Source organism: Onychostoma macrolepis, chromosome 01, assembly GCF_012432095.1.
Source record: "Onychostoma macrolepis isolate SWU-2019 chromosome 01, ASM1243209v1, whole genome shotgun sequence".
NCBI classification, from domain to species: Eukaryota; Metazoa; Chordata; class Actinopteri; order Cypriniformes; family Cyprinidae; genus Onychostoma; species Onychostoma macrolepis.
The window spans coordinates 6593958-6610635 of record NC_081155.1 but is presented as its reverse complement, the minus strand read 5'-3'; the positions used below and the strand labels follow the sequence as shown (position 1 = coordinate 6610635).

The following is a 16678-nucleotide window of genomic DNA, read 5'->3' as shown; positions in this document are numbered from 1 at the left end:
CACAAATAACTCTACACAGCAAAATCCCCGGTGTCAAATTAACACTGACGGGAGTCTATATGTGTCCACACTACAGAGTGTTAAAAGTAACACTGAAGCAGTGTTAAAACCAATGAGGTAATTAAGACATTCATTGAGTGATGATTGACCATTATTGAAGACACCTGATGTTAACAAGCAGAATCACCAAAGAAGAAAATCACAATTTCTTGACCCTTGACCTTTTAATATTACATTTTGTTTGGCTGCTATAACAGAATTACAACAGCCGACAAGCAAAGAGCAAAAGTCATCAGGTGGTGATGATTATGTTCTAGCATAATCGTTATTTGACCTGAATCTCAAAGTTAAATTTCCTTTGTTGATTACAACAGCTTTGTGATTCCACAGCGAAATATTCTATATTTTCTATAAATTTTGGAAGGAATATGGCGTTATTTTACTGCCAAATGTCGAGAGCGCATTATTGTTGTGCGAAAGCACATAAATATAATGCGCGAGCACGAATCTCTCCCAGAGACGGTGTGCGCACTTAAAACATGTCTCTCCTCTCACTCAAAGTGTGCCCTGTACACTTGCAAATCTCTCTATGCTCATGCACTAGATATTAATTATTTTCGCACCTGAATTAAACGTTGCATAAAGTTATCAACCAAGCAGATTTCAAAGACTGATCTGTAATTTCTTTACAATTTAATACTACTTAGTCATAATAATCAATTATTAGAAATCAAGTGTCTGGTTTTGTGCGAGAGCAAAGGAGCAAAGAAACGAGCAAAGAAATTTGCGCTCGCGCATTATATTTATGTGGTTTTGCGCTACAATAACGCACTCTCAACATTTGGCAGTAAAATAACGCCATAGAAGGGTTTCTTACAAGCTGTTCTGATCCCCCCCCCAAACATAAATTTTATATGTTTTCATTTTATTACTCTGATTCTCCATTCTTCTGTCTTGGATTGCTGATGGCAGCACTATTGGATATTTTTATTCTTCTTTTCAGTTCCTCACAAGCAATTCTGATGACATGAGCATAATATATGACCCTAGTCTGTTCTCATATGTGTATGAGAATGTGGTGGTGAGTGTACAGCTTTTTATTCAAGCCTAGACAATATCACTATAGTATTTTCAAGACTAGTTGTGTTTTCCTTTTTCTCCTGGTTCTCATATCTCTCTCTCTCTCTCTCTCTCTCATGAAGGCTGTTCATCCGTACAGTAAAACACCTGATCCTAAAATGAACATCCCTCTGTATGAGAATGTTACAATTTATGAGAATCTTCCAATTGTGAGTCAATAGAGAATATTTTTGTGCTATTAAATATCCTACTCTGTAATCTACACTAATGAGCCATTACATTATGACCACCTACTTAATAACCTGAAGCGGGTGAGGCGTTGATTCAACAAGGTGGCGATAGATCTCCTAGGGCAGTGGTTCCCAACCTGGGGATATGGTTTGTGGTAGGGCTGGGCGCTAATGATAACAGTAATTATAGCGATATAATTTTCCTTGATAAAATGATAACAAGAGTTCAACAAATGTTCGATATAATGTTTATGAGGCAAAAGCGGAACGAAACAGTGCTACTCATTTGAAGCACGCTACACGGACCATTTATACGCTCGGCTCCCTTTACGAAAACTAACCATATTTTGTACTACAAATAAAACCAAAAAAACATGGTTATTATAGTTAAACCAAGGTAACCACAAATTAAACACCCAGTCAACACGTGAGATCACGCGATGATCAAAGTGACATTACACCATTCTCATACAGTGATCCTCACAGTGTGAGTAATATGTGAAGTCATTGTGAATTCAAAATCTTGAGCAGGTTGAGAGGAGGCAGATCAAATATCAGTCACCGGGGGACATTCTACTTCCTGTTTCTCAACACTATCACAGAGATATTACAGTGCTCTCACATGATGAGCTCATGAGTGCACGCCCAGCTAACAGATTTCTGTTATAAGAACCTTCTCCAAACATACAACTGACTTCCAGACACAGCCTTCGATGAAATCAACTGAAATAAACAAATCACCAGCTTCACTCATTATTAACCAGACTGACTTTATTTCTGTCAGACATCTACAAAAGTGCTTATTGAGAATTAGATGTTTTATTGTTTTGTTTGATGTTACCATCAACGTGATTAGTGTTTGCTTTAGTTGGGCTCTTGATCCTTGACTTTATAACATTATGCTTTTGGGGGGCTGCTGTAACTGTGTTAGGAAAGCACATTTGTTATGGCAAGAAATGCCAAAAACAGATTGCAACCAGGTGATATTGGTTTGTTGATGTTAACAAAATTGTCACCAAGATTCAGTGTGCAGTCTTTGCGAGATGTTATATCTAAACTTTTTAATTATAACAGCTTTTTGATTATACAGTATATGATCAGGCAGTGTAATAATTTATGAAGGATTTTAAAAGCATAAGTCAAAAACATTTTGAACTATGGTGTCATTTAAAAACAAAGAGAGACATCAAGAATCATGACTTAATTTAAAAAAATTGATGAAACCTGTTGCATTAAAAACCTGTTGCTCAGCTTTTCCAAGTCAAACCAGAAATATACGACTGGGTTTATGTCAGGTGACATAAATATATATATATATATATATATATATAGGGTACAACGGGGTGAAAGGCACGACTTAAGAAAAAAGGTGCTATTCCCTGCACCTAAAATGTATAATTGCACAAAAAAAATATAAGTTTATATTGAACATTAATGGAGCAACAGATTTTGTGTGAAAATAAATCATGCAAGTCGCTTATTTTGTTTAAAAATCTTATAAATGTATGAGGTGGCAAGGGGTCATCAGCATGGGGATAAAAGGCACACGATATTGATACAAATGCTTCAGATAAAATAATGTAATTTTTTTCTAAATAACGTCTAAATTAATACTTGTTCAAAACAATCATTTTACCAAAGTTTGTACTATTTTCTGCTTATTTTGAAAAATAAAATAGTTATTTTTTGTTACATAAATATACTGTCATTAAAATATGTTAATATATATACATATACATATATATATATATTTTTTTTCTTTTTTTTGAACAGAAACAAAATAATTTTAAAAAGTAAAGATTCTGAAAGCATTGTCCCATAATAATTGAATATAGATTTACAGTAGTAACAACAAATTATATTTTATTATTGTTACGTAAAGAACGAGGATACAATCTGCAAGTAAACTGTTTATTGAAAGTCAAAATGGAATGAGATAGATCCGGGTGATGCAGGCTTTGGCACAGGGACTTTGATGGTCAGGCGTGGCGTGATGGATGAAGTGCAGCGTGCTCTGATGACGGATGACGGGAACCAGACACATAGGCGATCCAACAAGGCGTGAAACCGGAACACAGGAACTGAAGACGGGACACGAAGCACGGAAACAGGCTCAGACAACATAGACTTCATTAAAACGATCTGACAAAGGAGATGAGAAGGTGGTAAGTATTTATAGGAGGTGAGATGAGTGGCAGCTGGTGACGAAGAGTGATTGCAGCTGGATACTGATCAACGGTAACGATCCGGACACACCCACTCACATGTAAACAACAAAGCACGAGACTAGAGAGACATTGGATCTATGAACCGTGACAGTACCCCTCCCTAGGAACGCCTCATGGCGTTCCCAGAACCTACCTGTCGATTGTAATCATCGATAAGGGAGTGATCCAGAATGTCTCTAGCGGGTACCCAACTTCTCTCCTCTGGACCGTAACCTTCCCAGTCCACCAAGTACTGGAATCCGCGTCCCCTCCGCCTTGAGTCCAGCACACGATTGACCGAATAAGTGGGTTCTCCATCTACGAGTCGCGGCGGGGGAGGAACCGGTGTTGGCGGATTAATACGAGAATGAAATACGGGTTTAATTTTGGATACATGAAAGACGGGGTGAATCCTCCTGTACACTGGAGGCAGGTTGAGGCGGACTGCCACCGGACTAATGATCTTGGTGACAGTAAATGGGCCAATGAATTTGGGAGCAAGTTTATTAGACACGGAGGCGGAGAGGAATGTTCTTGGTAGAAAGCCACACTTTTGACCAGCGACGATACGGGAGGCCTAGACCGGTGGCGATCGGCTTTGGCCTTGTGCGCAACCCCACCTGGAGTAGAGTCTCACGGGCTCTAGTCCATGTGCGATGACACCTCTGGACGAAGGCGTGAGCGGAGGGACCGCGACTGGATTCCAGACTAGGAAAAATTGGTGGCTGGTACCCTCGCTACACTCAAGCGGAGATAGGCCCGTAGATGACACTGGCAACGTGTTGTGGGCGTACTCCACCATAGAAAGTTGTTGACTCCATGAGGAAGGATTCTTGGAAACCAAACATCGTAACGTTCTTTCCAAATCCTGGTTGGCTCTCTCAGTTTGGCCATTGCTCTGGGGGTGGAACCCTGAGGACAGACTGACAGTCGCCCCCAGAAGCTTACAAAATTCTCGCCAAAATTTGGACACAAATTGGGGTCCTCTGTCAGAGACCACGTCCGTCGGGAGGCCATGTAACCGAAAGACATGGTCAACGACAATCATCGCTGTCTCCTTGGCTGAGGGTAATTTGGGCAAGGGAATGAAATGAGCCGCCTTCGAGAACCGGTCCACCACGGTCAAAACTACCGTGTGACCCTGAGAGGGGGGGAGGGCGGTAACAAAATCTAGCGCGATGTGGGACCAGGGTCTCGAAGGGACCGGCAGCGGTTGGAGTAACCCATCTGGGGTCGATTGGAAGTCTTACCAGTGGCACAAACTGAGCAAGCCAAAACAAAATTGTGAATGTCACGAGCCATGAGCGCCACCAGAATCGTTGCTTGACTAAAAATCTAGTGCGAGTAACTCCTGGATGACAAGCCACATTGGAAGAATGCCCCCACTGAATGACGCTGGACCTCAGACCCTCAGGCACAAATAAGCGATTCGGTGGGCAACCGACCGGGCGTTACCTTCTAAGGCCTTCTTGACCTTCGATTCGACCTCCCATACAAGTGTGGAGATGAATAGAGTCTCCGGTAAAATGCACTCGGGAGTAGACGGGCGTTGAACGATCAAAAATGCGCGATAAAGAATCGGGTTTGATGTTTTTGGAGCCAGGCGATGCGAGAGAGTAAAATCGAAACGACCGAAAAAAGTGCCCACCGAGCCTGCCTGGAGTTCAATCTTTTAGCCGTCCGAATGTATTCTAAGTTCTTGTGATCGGTCCAAACGATAAAAGGTACCCCCGACCCTTCTAACCAGTGCCGCCACTCCTCCAATGCTAACTTGACTGCCAACAACTCTCTGTTCCCAATGTCATAATTGCGTTCGGCAGGAGATAGACGATGAGACAAAAGCAGCGCAAGGATGCATCTTGTCGTCTGAGAGAGGCGTTGGGATAACACTGCTCCTACCCCACCTCTGATGCATCGACCTCCACCACGAACTGGCGTGATGAATCAGGGGTTATCAGAATGGGGCTGAAGCGAAGCAACCCTTCAGTTTGGCAAAGCGCAGCCTCGGCTGCGTCTGACCACCTGAACGTCGTTCTGGGGGAGGTCAAGGCGGTCAGAGGTGCGGCTAGTTGGCTGAAGTTGCGAATAAAACGCCGGTAGAAATTGGCGAACCCCAGAAATCTCAGTAGGGCCTTACGAGACTCTGGACTTGGCCACTCTACCACAGCCTTGATCTTCTCAGGATCCATGCGCATTCCCTCAACCGACACGATGTACCCTAGGAATGGAACAGACTGTGCATGAAAATCGCATTTCTCCGCCTTGACAAAAAGCCCATTCTCTAGCAACCTCTGAAGCACTCGTCGGACGTGCTGCACGTGTTCCTGGAGAAGAAGAAAAATCAGTATGTCGTCCAGGTAGACATAAATGAACTGATCTATCATATCTCGCAGCACATCATTGACGAGTGCCTGGAAGACCGCTGGACTATTGGAAAGCCCGAAAGGCATAACCAAGTATTCAAAATGTCCTCTGGGGGTGTTAAACGCGGTCTTCCACTCATCCCCCTCCCTGATGCGGACCAAATGATAAGCATTACGTAAGTCTAATTTTGTGAAGATGGATGCTCCTTGCAACCTCTCGAAGGCTGAAGACATCAACGGCAAAGGATAAGTATTCTTTACCGTGATGTTGTTCAACCCCCGGTAGTCAATACAAGGTCGCAGAGATCCGTCCTTCTTCCCCACAAAAAAAAACCCCGCCCCCGCTGGAGAAGAGGAAGGGCGAATGAACCCTGTTGCTAGAGAATCAGAAATATATTTCTCCATAGCCTCCCTCTCTGGTGTCGAGAGTGAATATAACTTGCCCTTGGGCGGGCCGTACCTGGTAATAAATCTATGGCACAGTCATAGGGACGATGCGGAGGAGAGAAGCAGCCGAGACTTACTGAACACCTCCTTCAGTTCCAGGTACTCCGTGGGCACGTTAGACAGATCCACTGCCTCCTCCTGCAACACAGGGACAGAAACAGACGGACAGGCAGACAATAGACAAGACTTATGACACTGGTTACTCCACGAAGACACAGACTTAAGCTGCCAGTCCACTTTAGGGTTGTGACGGGTGAGCCAAGGGTGACCAAGGACAATGGGTGCAAGGGGAGTGTCCAGGATATAGAAAGAGATGATTTCAGTGTGGTTGCCTGATGTGATGAGGGTGATGTCTTCTGTGGCAAAAGTGATGGTGGGAAGTTCTTGTCCATTGAGTGCGTGTACAGCAATCTGATGTGTGAGGGGTTTGAGGGGATCTTGAATTGGCGTGCGAATGAGTGGTCCATGAAATTACCTTCTGCCCCGGAGTCCAAGAGTGCTTGACAGTCGTGAGTGAGTGTTGACCATCTCAGTCTTACCGGGAGAAGGGTAGATGTTGATGAGGTCTTCTCAGCAGAGATCCCACCCGACAGTAGCCTCATACTTACTATCGGGCTTGGCCTTTTACCGGACAGTTGTTAGCATAGTGTCCGGCCCCTCCACAGTATAAGCAAAGGCCCTGGGACCTCCGCCTTTCCCTCTCCTCCCGGGAAAGCCGAGCTCGACCAACCTGCATGGGCTCGTGATCGTCGACGGGGCTGACCGCGTCCCCGCCTCCAAATCGTGGACCCTCGGCACCTGCCAGAGGCGTCTACTCGTGGCGTGACCTCCCACTCGGGCTAGTCGAGCATCAACTCTGAGGGCTAAGGCAATGAGTTCATTAAGAGATTGAGGCAGGTCCAAAGCATAGATCTCTCTCTGGGCCGGTCAGCCAGCCCATGCAGGAACATGTCCCACTGCGCCTCCTCGTTCCATTTGCTCTCCGCTGCTAGGGTCCGGAACTCTATTGAAAAGTCTGACACTGACCTCTCTCCTTGCCGTAAATCAGCCAGCATTCTTGCAGCTTCTCTTCCGCCGGCTGCCCGGTCGAAAACTCTTTTCATCTCAGCGGAGAGCTCCTGGAACGAGACGCAGCACGGATCTTCATTCTCCCACACCGCCGTTCCCCATAACGCCGCTTTCCCAGTCAGGAGGGTGAGTACAAAAGCGACTTTGGATCGCTCGGTCTGGAAAGTCTTGGGTTGGAGAGAAAAATGCATGGAACACCGGGTTAGAAAGGCTCTGCAAAATTTTGGATCACCTGAATAGGGCTCTGGGGTTGGTAGGCGTGGCTCCGACTGGGATGGGCTCTCCGATGGTGTAGGGGGAGCGGCCGGTGTTGGCGGCGCAGTGGGAACTTCGTAGCTGTTGGATCTGCTGGGTGAGCTCGGACACCTGCGCCACTAACGCCTGAACAGCGCGACCAGTATCGTGTAAATTCTTTTCTTGAATGTCCAAACGAGCCATGCTGTTGCTCAAACAGTCCTCCATGGTTGGCGCTGATGTACTCGCTGTATCCATTCTTGGTCAGATCGTTCTGTTACGTAAAGAACGAGGATACAATCTGCAAGTAAACTGTTTATTGAAAGTCAAAATGGAATGAGATAGATCCGGGTGATGCAGGCGGTGGCACAGGGACTTTGATGGTCAGGCGTGGCGTGATGGATGAAGTGCAGCGTGCTCTGATGACGGATGGCGGGAACCAGACACATAGACGATCCAACAAGGCGTGAAACCGGAACACAGGAACTGAAGACGGGACACGAAGCACGGAAACAGGCTCAGACAACATAGACTTCATTAAAACGATCTGACAAAGGAGATGAGAAGGTGGTAAGTATTTATAGGAGGTGAGATGAGTGGCAGCTGGTGACGAAGAGTGATTGCAGCTGGATACTGATCAACGGTAACGATCCGGACACACCCACTCACATGTAAACAACAAAGCACGAGACTAGAGAGAGACATTGGATCTATGAACCGTGACAATTATATGATATGATTAATATCATGTTTTAAATATGATTGTTTCATATACCATATTTCATATACATATTACCATCTGAATCAAGCCATGTCATGTCAACAAACGGAAAAGTCAGCCATCTATTAATTATCATGTTAATAACTGTGCCTTTAGCCCCAACAGCGGGGCGCTTTTTACCCCAAATACCATACTTTTACACATTCTTTCGTTATTTAAAAACTGTTGCTTTAATTATTGTAAACAAATCTGAAAATCGTTAAGAAGACCTTTGTCTCAAAATATATGCATTAATTTTAGCGATTCTCATTTGCTACTTAAATCTACAACATTTAAAAAAAAACATAAAATATTAGATCAAGTTAACACAGAATATGAATATGAAAATGGCAACATGATCGTTTTATAAAGTAGGCTATTTGAGTTCATATGTGCTTCAGTAGATGGGGAACCGATTGCTCCCCCATGATATTTTGTAAACTGTATTTATGACAAAGAACTGCACAGATGGAGATATTATAACAATCTATCGATAAACACACACCTCTGTTTCACACTGCGGTCTGCGGATTGAAAAATAATGCACTGAAAGACGGGGAGGAGCCGATCAAAGTCTGCCTGGCCAGGTTGTTGGCTACACAGGCCCATACGCAGAAGGCTGCAATGAACTGTGTGCTGTGACACATCGCCCTGGTCACCACTGTCGATGATTTGTCACACTGTTGCTCTGCGGTTGCTGTGAACAATGTGCTCCCCTCTGGCATCAATGAGGGAGACACACAGATAGACGACGGTTTGTCTTTTGGCCATCCGTACACCACTTTCAAAAGCGAACTCACTACAGCAAAACGTGAACAACCCACAAGGCACTGAACACTCTACTGACCGAAAGGCAGTCCTTGTGTGATATGTATACTGCTCTGTTAACTGCACCAGTGGCACCATTTGGTCGCCAGGCCAGTTCATTGCTCTAGGCTGGGGGTGCTCATAATGTAACGCTCATCAGTGTACACCACTGCAGTATTCTGATGAACTATAATAAGCACCTTAAAAAAAATCTAAAAAGTTAAACTTTGTAAATGGCTTTGTGAATTTGTAACTTTCTTGTTTTTGTCTCGTTGGCTCAGCCTAACAGGAAAATGCTGTAGTGGATGATGGCACACACCAAAATATTTTACAGCCTTTATGCATCTCTGTGTGGGTGGAGCCCTAGATGATTAACAGAAGTGTGTGATGACGCTTTACTGGAGAATTTTTAAAAGATTGACGGCAGTGGATACAAGTGAAAGTCGAAGGCTTGTTGCCGGCTAGTAATATCATCATGTGAATATATTTTTGCTTTATGCATTGTGACTTGTTTGATTGTTTGTAATCGTTTATTTATTTGTTGGAGTTTTTTTTTTTTTTTTGTAACATTTTGGATTCTTCTTTCATCCAATAAATCAGTGGTATCAATACTAGTAGTGTTATTTGACACACTTATTTAAAACTTTTAGACAAAAAAAAAAAAAAAAAAAATTATCAATCCTGTATGCAATGCTCACTTCTCACAATCCAGTCAATGCCAGTGAATAAAATAAAGTCCCGCTTTATGCTTTATTCTTCTTTGATATGCCGTTTCACTCTGAAATGCATCACAATATGGAAGTGAAGTTGGTCACACCTTCATTTTAATGCCAACATTGAGGTAATCACTGGATCTTTACCTTTTGCTGGTCAGAAAGAATTAAAATCCCTTTCAAGGAAAGTCAGTTCGCTCTGCTGTCATATTTGTAAAACTTCTCAAAAGCTGCTGGCCAAAGTCACATTTCAATAACATTTTAAATCTGCAATAAAAATTAATATTAACTGTCTCATAAATGTTGCTTCTTACACACAAATAGCATTTAAAAAAAAGACAAAAAAACAAAACAAAACAACAACATGTATTTCAGGTTTGTCCAGCTAATGCACGTGTGCAGTCCTGAATGTGTATTTCAGAACTGTTTTTTATGGAAAGCAGAGCTTCTAACAGCAGCTGCAGTAATGCGATGACTTTACCAACTTCTGATTGGCTCTTTTGTTTAGAAGGTGGGACTTCCATATTAGGTATGTGAAAAGGCCTCAAGCCTTAAGGCCTTTCCACACTGAGCGCGAAACGAATATTCGCCTTCTGCTAATTCACACCTGCACGCTAGGTGGCGCCGACCAACAACGCATTTTTCCTCAGATATATCTCATGTATGGATTTAACATCGTCCACTGCTCAATATACAACATTAAATTAATATAGCTAAATAAATAAAATTTGGTTCTACAACTATTATAATGCTTACAAGAAAACATCTTAAACTATAAATAGAAGTATAATTAGCATCAAGCCACATTTGAAAATGTATGTTTTTTTTGTTTGTTTGTTTTTTAATGTATTTGCTTAAAACCCACTTTAAACCATCATCGAGTGCTTGTAATAACTTCCGATTGTGATCTATAGTTGGTTTTGATTCTATAATAGGCAGACATGCACTCTTTGTATGTTTAATAAAGCCACACTGCTTATTGTCATAAACATCCTTAATTGTTATGAAAATATCATGAGCTGTACACAAAACACATTCAGAAAATATATTGTCATAATCATATGTCTATTTGCTTTCATATTTCATGTGTAGAAAAATGTTTCACTCGATTTTTTCGAAGCAAAAGGACAGGGCTCTCCAGATCACATAACTCAGTGGAGAATTAATATAAATTGTATTAGGAACGTGAGAATAAATCTGTTCTCAGATACCAAAGATAACAAGAGCTCAGCATCCACTCTCTTCTCTCTCAGAATACTCTTCTTCTGTGTTTGTTTACACTGGTTTTCGAAACAGTGCCACCACTCTTGCCTTTTTACACGTGACGTAATGCTCAAATTTGATTGGACGGCCCGTATTTTTCGCTTTACGAAACTGAAAACATTCACATTTTCACTGCGCTAATGTTCGCGGCCTATGTGGAAGCATAGCAAACTATTGTTTTACTCCAGCGCGCCATCGTGTCCGAAATTCGTTTTGCTTTTTCACACTCAGTGTGGAAGCTGATAAGACTGAGTTTCTCTTCCTGAGTGTGATGTTCTTCAGCGTCACATGATCACACAGTCCACCAAAGAGTGATGCTGCTATAAAAAGGTTCACACTCAGTACAAAGGGAACTGTATTTGTCATCATATTCAGAGAAAGATGACACTTCAGAGAACAAAACCACTGACAGACTAAGAGTGTACAGACACTATCTAGCTTCTTCATCAGCATATTGTAAGTTCTTTGTTTATTTAATTTCCATTAATTTGAGTTTTATCAAATGCACAGTTATGCACAATGTTGCATGTTGCAGTCACTACCAATGCATTGCTTTCCAGTGTTTTACAATCCTGGTCCATACCATGATAGTCTACTTATGCAAATTAAAGTCAGTTATTCAAGCAGATATATTCTCTGTATTTTAAGAGCAGTTTTCTTGTTATTGTTGTTTGTATGCATCTGGTTAACTGGTTATATTCCCAAGTTTGAAAATATTATGGTCATCTTTATAGACTAATATCAAGTTTCTTATCTGCTAAAATGCTTCTTCTGCTTTATCAGCACTAGCTGAGGTGTTGAAATCATATTAAAATATAAGGTGTTAATCATGTGACATTTAGAGTGTGAAATCACCAATGCTGACTTAATCCTGATCATAAATACTGCTGTGACTGGTCATGAGTGTTGATAACCCAGTCAACACGTGAGATCACGCGATGATCACAGTGACATCACACCATTCTCATACGGTGATGCTCACAGTGTGAGTAATATATGAGATCATTGTGAACTCAGAAAGATGAGCGGGGTTCTTATTTCTGTTAGACATCTACAAAAGCGCTTATTGAGAATAAACAGATTTAGATGATGATGTTTTATTGTTTTGTTTGATGTTACCATCATAGTGATTAGTGTTTGCTTTAGTTGGGCTCTTGACCCTTGACTTTATAACCTTATATTTTTTGGGGCTGCTGTAACTGTGTTTGAAAAGCACATTTGTTATGGCAAGGAAAACCAAAAAAGAGACTGCAACCAGGTAATATTGGTTTGTTACTGATGATAACAGTGCGGCCATCACCTAGATTCAGTATGCAGTCTTTGTGAGGAGTTATTAATCTAAAGTTTTTATAACAGCTCTGTGATTATACAGTATAGGACCCAGCAGTGTCATAATCATTTATGAAAAATTTTAAAAGCATGATAAAACACAAACATTTTGAACTACTGTGTAATTTAAACACAAAGAGAGACATCAAGAATCGGTGTATGAATCTCAACAATGGTGACAATCAAAAGCTTCGTGCTGCAATGCATGCTGGGTACCTAGTCTCTGTGCAGTGAGTGCACTTTGACCTCACATTAGTATGAGCACACAGTGAGGGCGCTGTGAGGTTACACTTTTAGCTCACTGTTACCTCACATTGTGACCTCATCACGAGTATCCTGTGAGCTCATGGTGACATCACTGTGAGATCAAATTGTTGACTGGGAAAACAGGTAAGAACATACTTTTTATATTCATTCTGTCAAATATCTTACGTATTGGAGATTGGAGGATGTTTGGAGCTAGTTGTCACAGGGCTGTATCTCAAAAAAAAAAAAAACTCAATCTGTTACAGAACAATGGGCCTCATTCATGAAACACGAGCAGAATTATAATTTGTGTGTGTGTGTGTGTGTGTGTGTGTAAATTGTCCGTAAAGCTGTTCTGACGTAAATTTCTGGATTCATGAAAATGTTCGTATTTTCAAAATGTTAGTTTTGAAAGAAATGTATACCTGCTCCTTACCACATGTACATGGTGCATAAAACATTCTGTGTTCATTTTGGCAAACTGATGACACTGAATTTTGATGCACTGCCAATTTTGATGCGTTTTATTTATTTATTTATTTTTATTATTATTTTTTTTTTTTTTTTTGTGGCCGACAGTTGATAAATTGTTTAGCTTTGGGTAAAACACAGCGCTTGTCACTGTCACTTACCCAGCCGTCCAATCAATGAAGGAGGGGCATGACAAATACTACACCGACTAATCATCTTGTACAACAACTGAACAACAATAGAGAAGTTAATATTGCTGATTACTGCATTTTTATATTCAGTGATATTCTTCAAAATGAGATGCGTTACTGCCGTGGATATTCTTAATCACAGCAACCAAAGCGTCTCAGCTGGAAAAGGCTGTACCACCAAAGTGTTCTCAAGCGCCACCAGCTGGTCATTCTCAGAAAAGCACCTGGCATTTTTCAGCTGGCTAAATGATTTGATGGACATGTTAATTGAATATTTATTGATAGGCATATGGCGTATTAGTCTTTTTTTCTTTTCTTTTTGCATTTATAAAATAACCTCTGTGAATTTGGCACAAAATATACTGGATTTATGAAATATATTATGAAATATACTGGAGCCAAACCTGAGAAAGTAGACCAGGATATTCCACTGCGTTCCTGGACATGCAATTTGCATAGCTGTAATTCATAGGCGGGATTATGCTAATTGTGAATGAGAGCGCACACGTGCTCCATTTACGAATGATTGGAATTCATTAACATACACATGTTTAACTATCAAATCGGAGTTTACGAAGCGTTTGTGAATCCGGAGGAGAGTTTTCGGAAAGGTCCGTTTTACACGCAAATTACTCAGAATTTGCTCCTATATTTACGAATGTTTCATGATTGAGGCCCAATGACTGTAGATTGAAAGATTCAACTGTGTTCTCAGGACAAGGGCTGGGGCAAGTTTACTGAACTTCTCTGCTGAGCCATAGCAGTGATAATATTCAATAGACTTTTATACCCAAGGCTTTAAATTATGTATCTATACGGAAAGAGGTTTTTGAAGGTGTGACACCTAGCCCCAGTGTATATATTGTATACACTAGCAATGCACTGAACTCAGATGAGGAGCTTAAGAAAGGTTTATGAGTATGAAATTAAAAACTATTCTGGCAGCATTGTACTGTTGTCTATGGCATGCCATCAATCAAAAGTGGGCAGGAAAAGATGTTGGACAGTTACAAATTCATGCAGTAAAAAAAAAAAAAAAAAACGGAAAAAAAGGCTGTTGCAGAGTTACCATCATTTTTATTTGACAAATTAAACAGTGTTGTTTATGTTTCATGCTGACTTTAAAGCTGAAAAATTAACTACTGTGCATTTGTTGTAGGTGTTGCTATGCTGTCAGTCAGAATGGCTCATCCTCTTTCTCTGATCTTTCTGCTCGTGATTCACAGTGAGTCTCTGCAAAAGAAACACTTAAGAGATTTTGCACACTACATGTTTTATGCACAAGCTGCTGCTAATTTATTCATTGTGATTTTATTTAGGGGCTTATAGTGAGAAGGACCATGTGAATTACCCACGCATCTGTGCATTAAAGGACTCATCAGTGATAATGAACTGCACTTTTACATACCCTACTGGACATCAGATCATGAAAGTGTTCTGGACCAAAACAACTGTTAGAAATGCTGATAATGAGTTTCCAGATCTGTCTGAGGACCATCAATACAGTCAGAGGCTTCAGTATCTGGGAGATAAACAGCAGAACTGCACCATCAGAGTCATGTGACACAGAAAGATGAACACATGTACTGTTTCAGATAACCTGTGAAATGGATTGATCGTCCAGGAGTGACTCTTACTGTCACAGGTGACTTTGATGAGGTTTCACTCTTCTTCTGTGCATTATGTTGAATAATAATCAGTGTATGACAGCAGCACTAGATATAATGTGTGTGTTGTGTTCAGATCTTCAGGTGGAGTCTCCTGAGAGAGTGACAGAGGGAGATTCAGTCCGTCTGACATGTAAAAGCAGCTGCGCTCTGACTGACGGAGCAACATTCATCTGGTACAGAAACTCACAGCCATTAACTGAGAGAAGAGACAGAAACAATCAACTCCTGCTGCAGTCAGTCAGAAGAGAGGATGCAGGCAGATATAGCTGTGCTCTACATGGACACATTTACATCTCTCCTGCTGTTCAGCTCAGTGTCACGTGTGAGTACAGATTCATTAGTTCTATTTAATAACTTGAGTTTATGTTTGGAGCTACACTTTTAATTTTTATCCTCTATAGATGCAGCAAAGAGTGTCTCAGTGTCCATCAGTCCATCTGGTGAAATAGTGGAGGGAGATTCAGTGACTCTGAGCTGCAGCAGTGATTCAAACCCACCTGCAGAAATCAGCTGGTTTAAAGGAGGAACGTTTGTAGGATCTGAAAGAATCTACACTGTTAGACATTTCTGTAATTTCCAGTTATTTACTGTATATCACCCAGTATAATACTGCAAATTCCCTTTACAGTAAATAACTGTAATACCCTTTGCATCATGGGAATTTCCTGTGACGTCAGACCCCACATACAGAGACTTACTGTATTTTTTAAAATTGCTGTATACTACTGTAACGGTCTCTTTGGCGCCATTATACTGAGGTCGTTTTATTTTCCTCATTTCTTACATTTGGACTGACACAATTTGCCCTGCACCGTGTCTATAACGCCGCAGCAGCTTGGGACTGACTACACTGGATGTGTTACATCGCTTCTAATGATTGGAAAATCCGTTTGTACTTCGTGTCAGAAACAGCGCGAGTGCTTGTGGTACATCTGTATATCAGAAATATACCGGGGCATCACATTACTGTCCGCATCCACTGTAGATAATATATATAATGGGTTCTATGTTGTTTTTTATCGAGTCGCGCCTCGCCGCGCCACTTGCGTCCGAGGAAGACACGGAAGCAGTGGGCAGCGGGGTTTTCCCGGGGATGAACCCGCGAGAGTGGGAGAGCTCCGGAGAACATCTACGCTGTGTGTCGATGCACCTTACGAGAGAATAAGACCAGCAAGCAAGGTAAAAATATATGTACGTTTGTCTGTGTGTTTGTGTCATATTTTTGCACACCAGTTTACCCAGTCAACAATTTGATCTCACAGCGATGTCACCATGATCTCACAAGATACTCGTGATGAGGTCACAATGTGAGGTAACAGTGAGCTAAAAGTGTAACCTCACAGCGCCCTCACTGTGTGCTCATACTAATGTGAGATCAAAGTGCACTCACTGCACAGAGACTAGGTACCAGCATGCATTGCAGCATGAAGCTTTTGATTGTCACCATTGTTGAGATTCATACACTGTCATTTAAACACAAAGCGAAACATCAAGAATCAGAGTAGTTAATAATGTTTGTGTCTTATGCTTTTATAATTCTCCATAAATGATTATGAAAGTGACGTGACTCAGAATTTGTGCTCTGCAATTAAGTGCACA

The 16678-nt window shown here is 41.5% G+C and overlaps 1 pseudogene; it reads left to right on the top strand.

Annotated features, from left to right (window-relative positions):
- LOC131536835 (B-cell receptor CD22-like) overlaps positions 1-16678 on the top strand; it is a 34433-nt pseudogene that overhangs the window by 2906 nt on the left and 14849 nt on the right.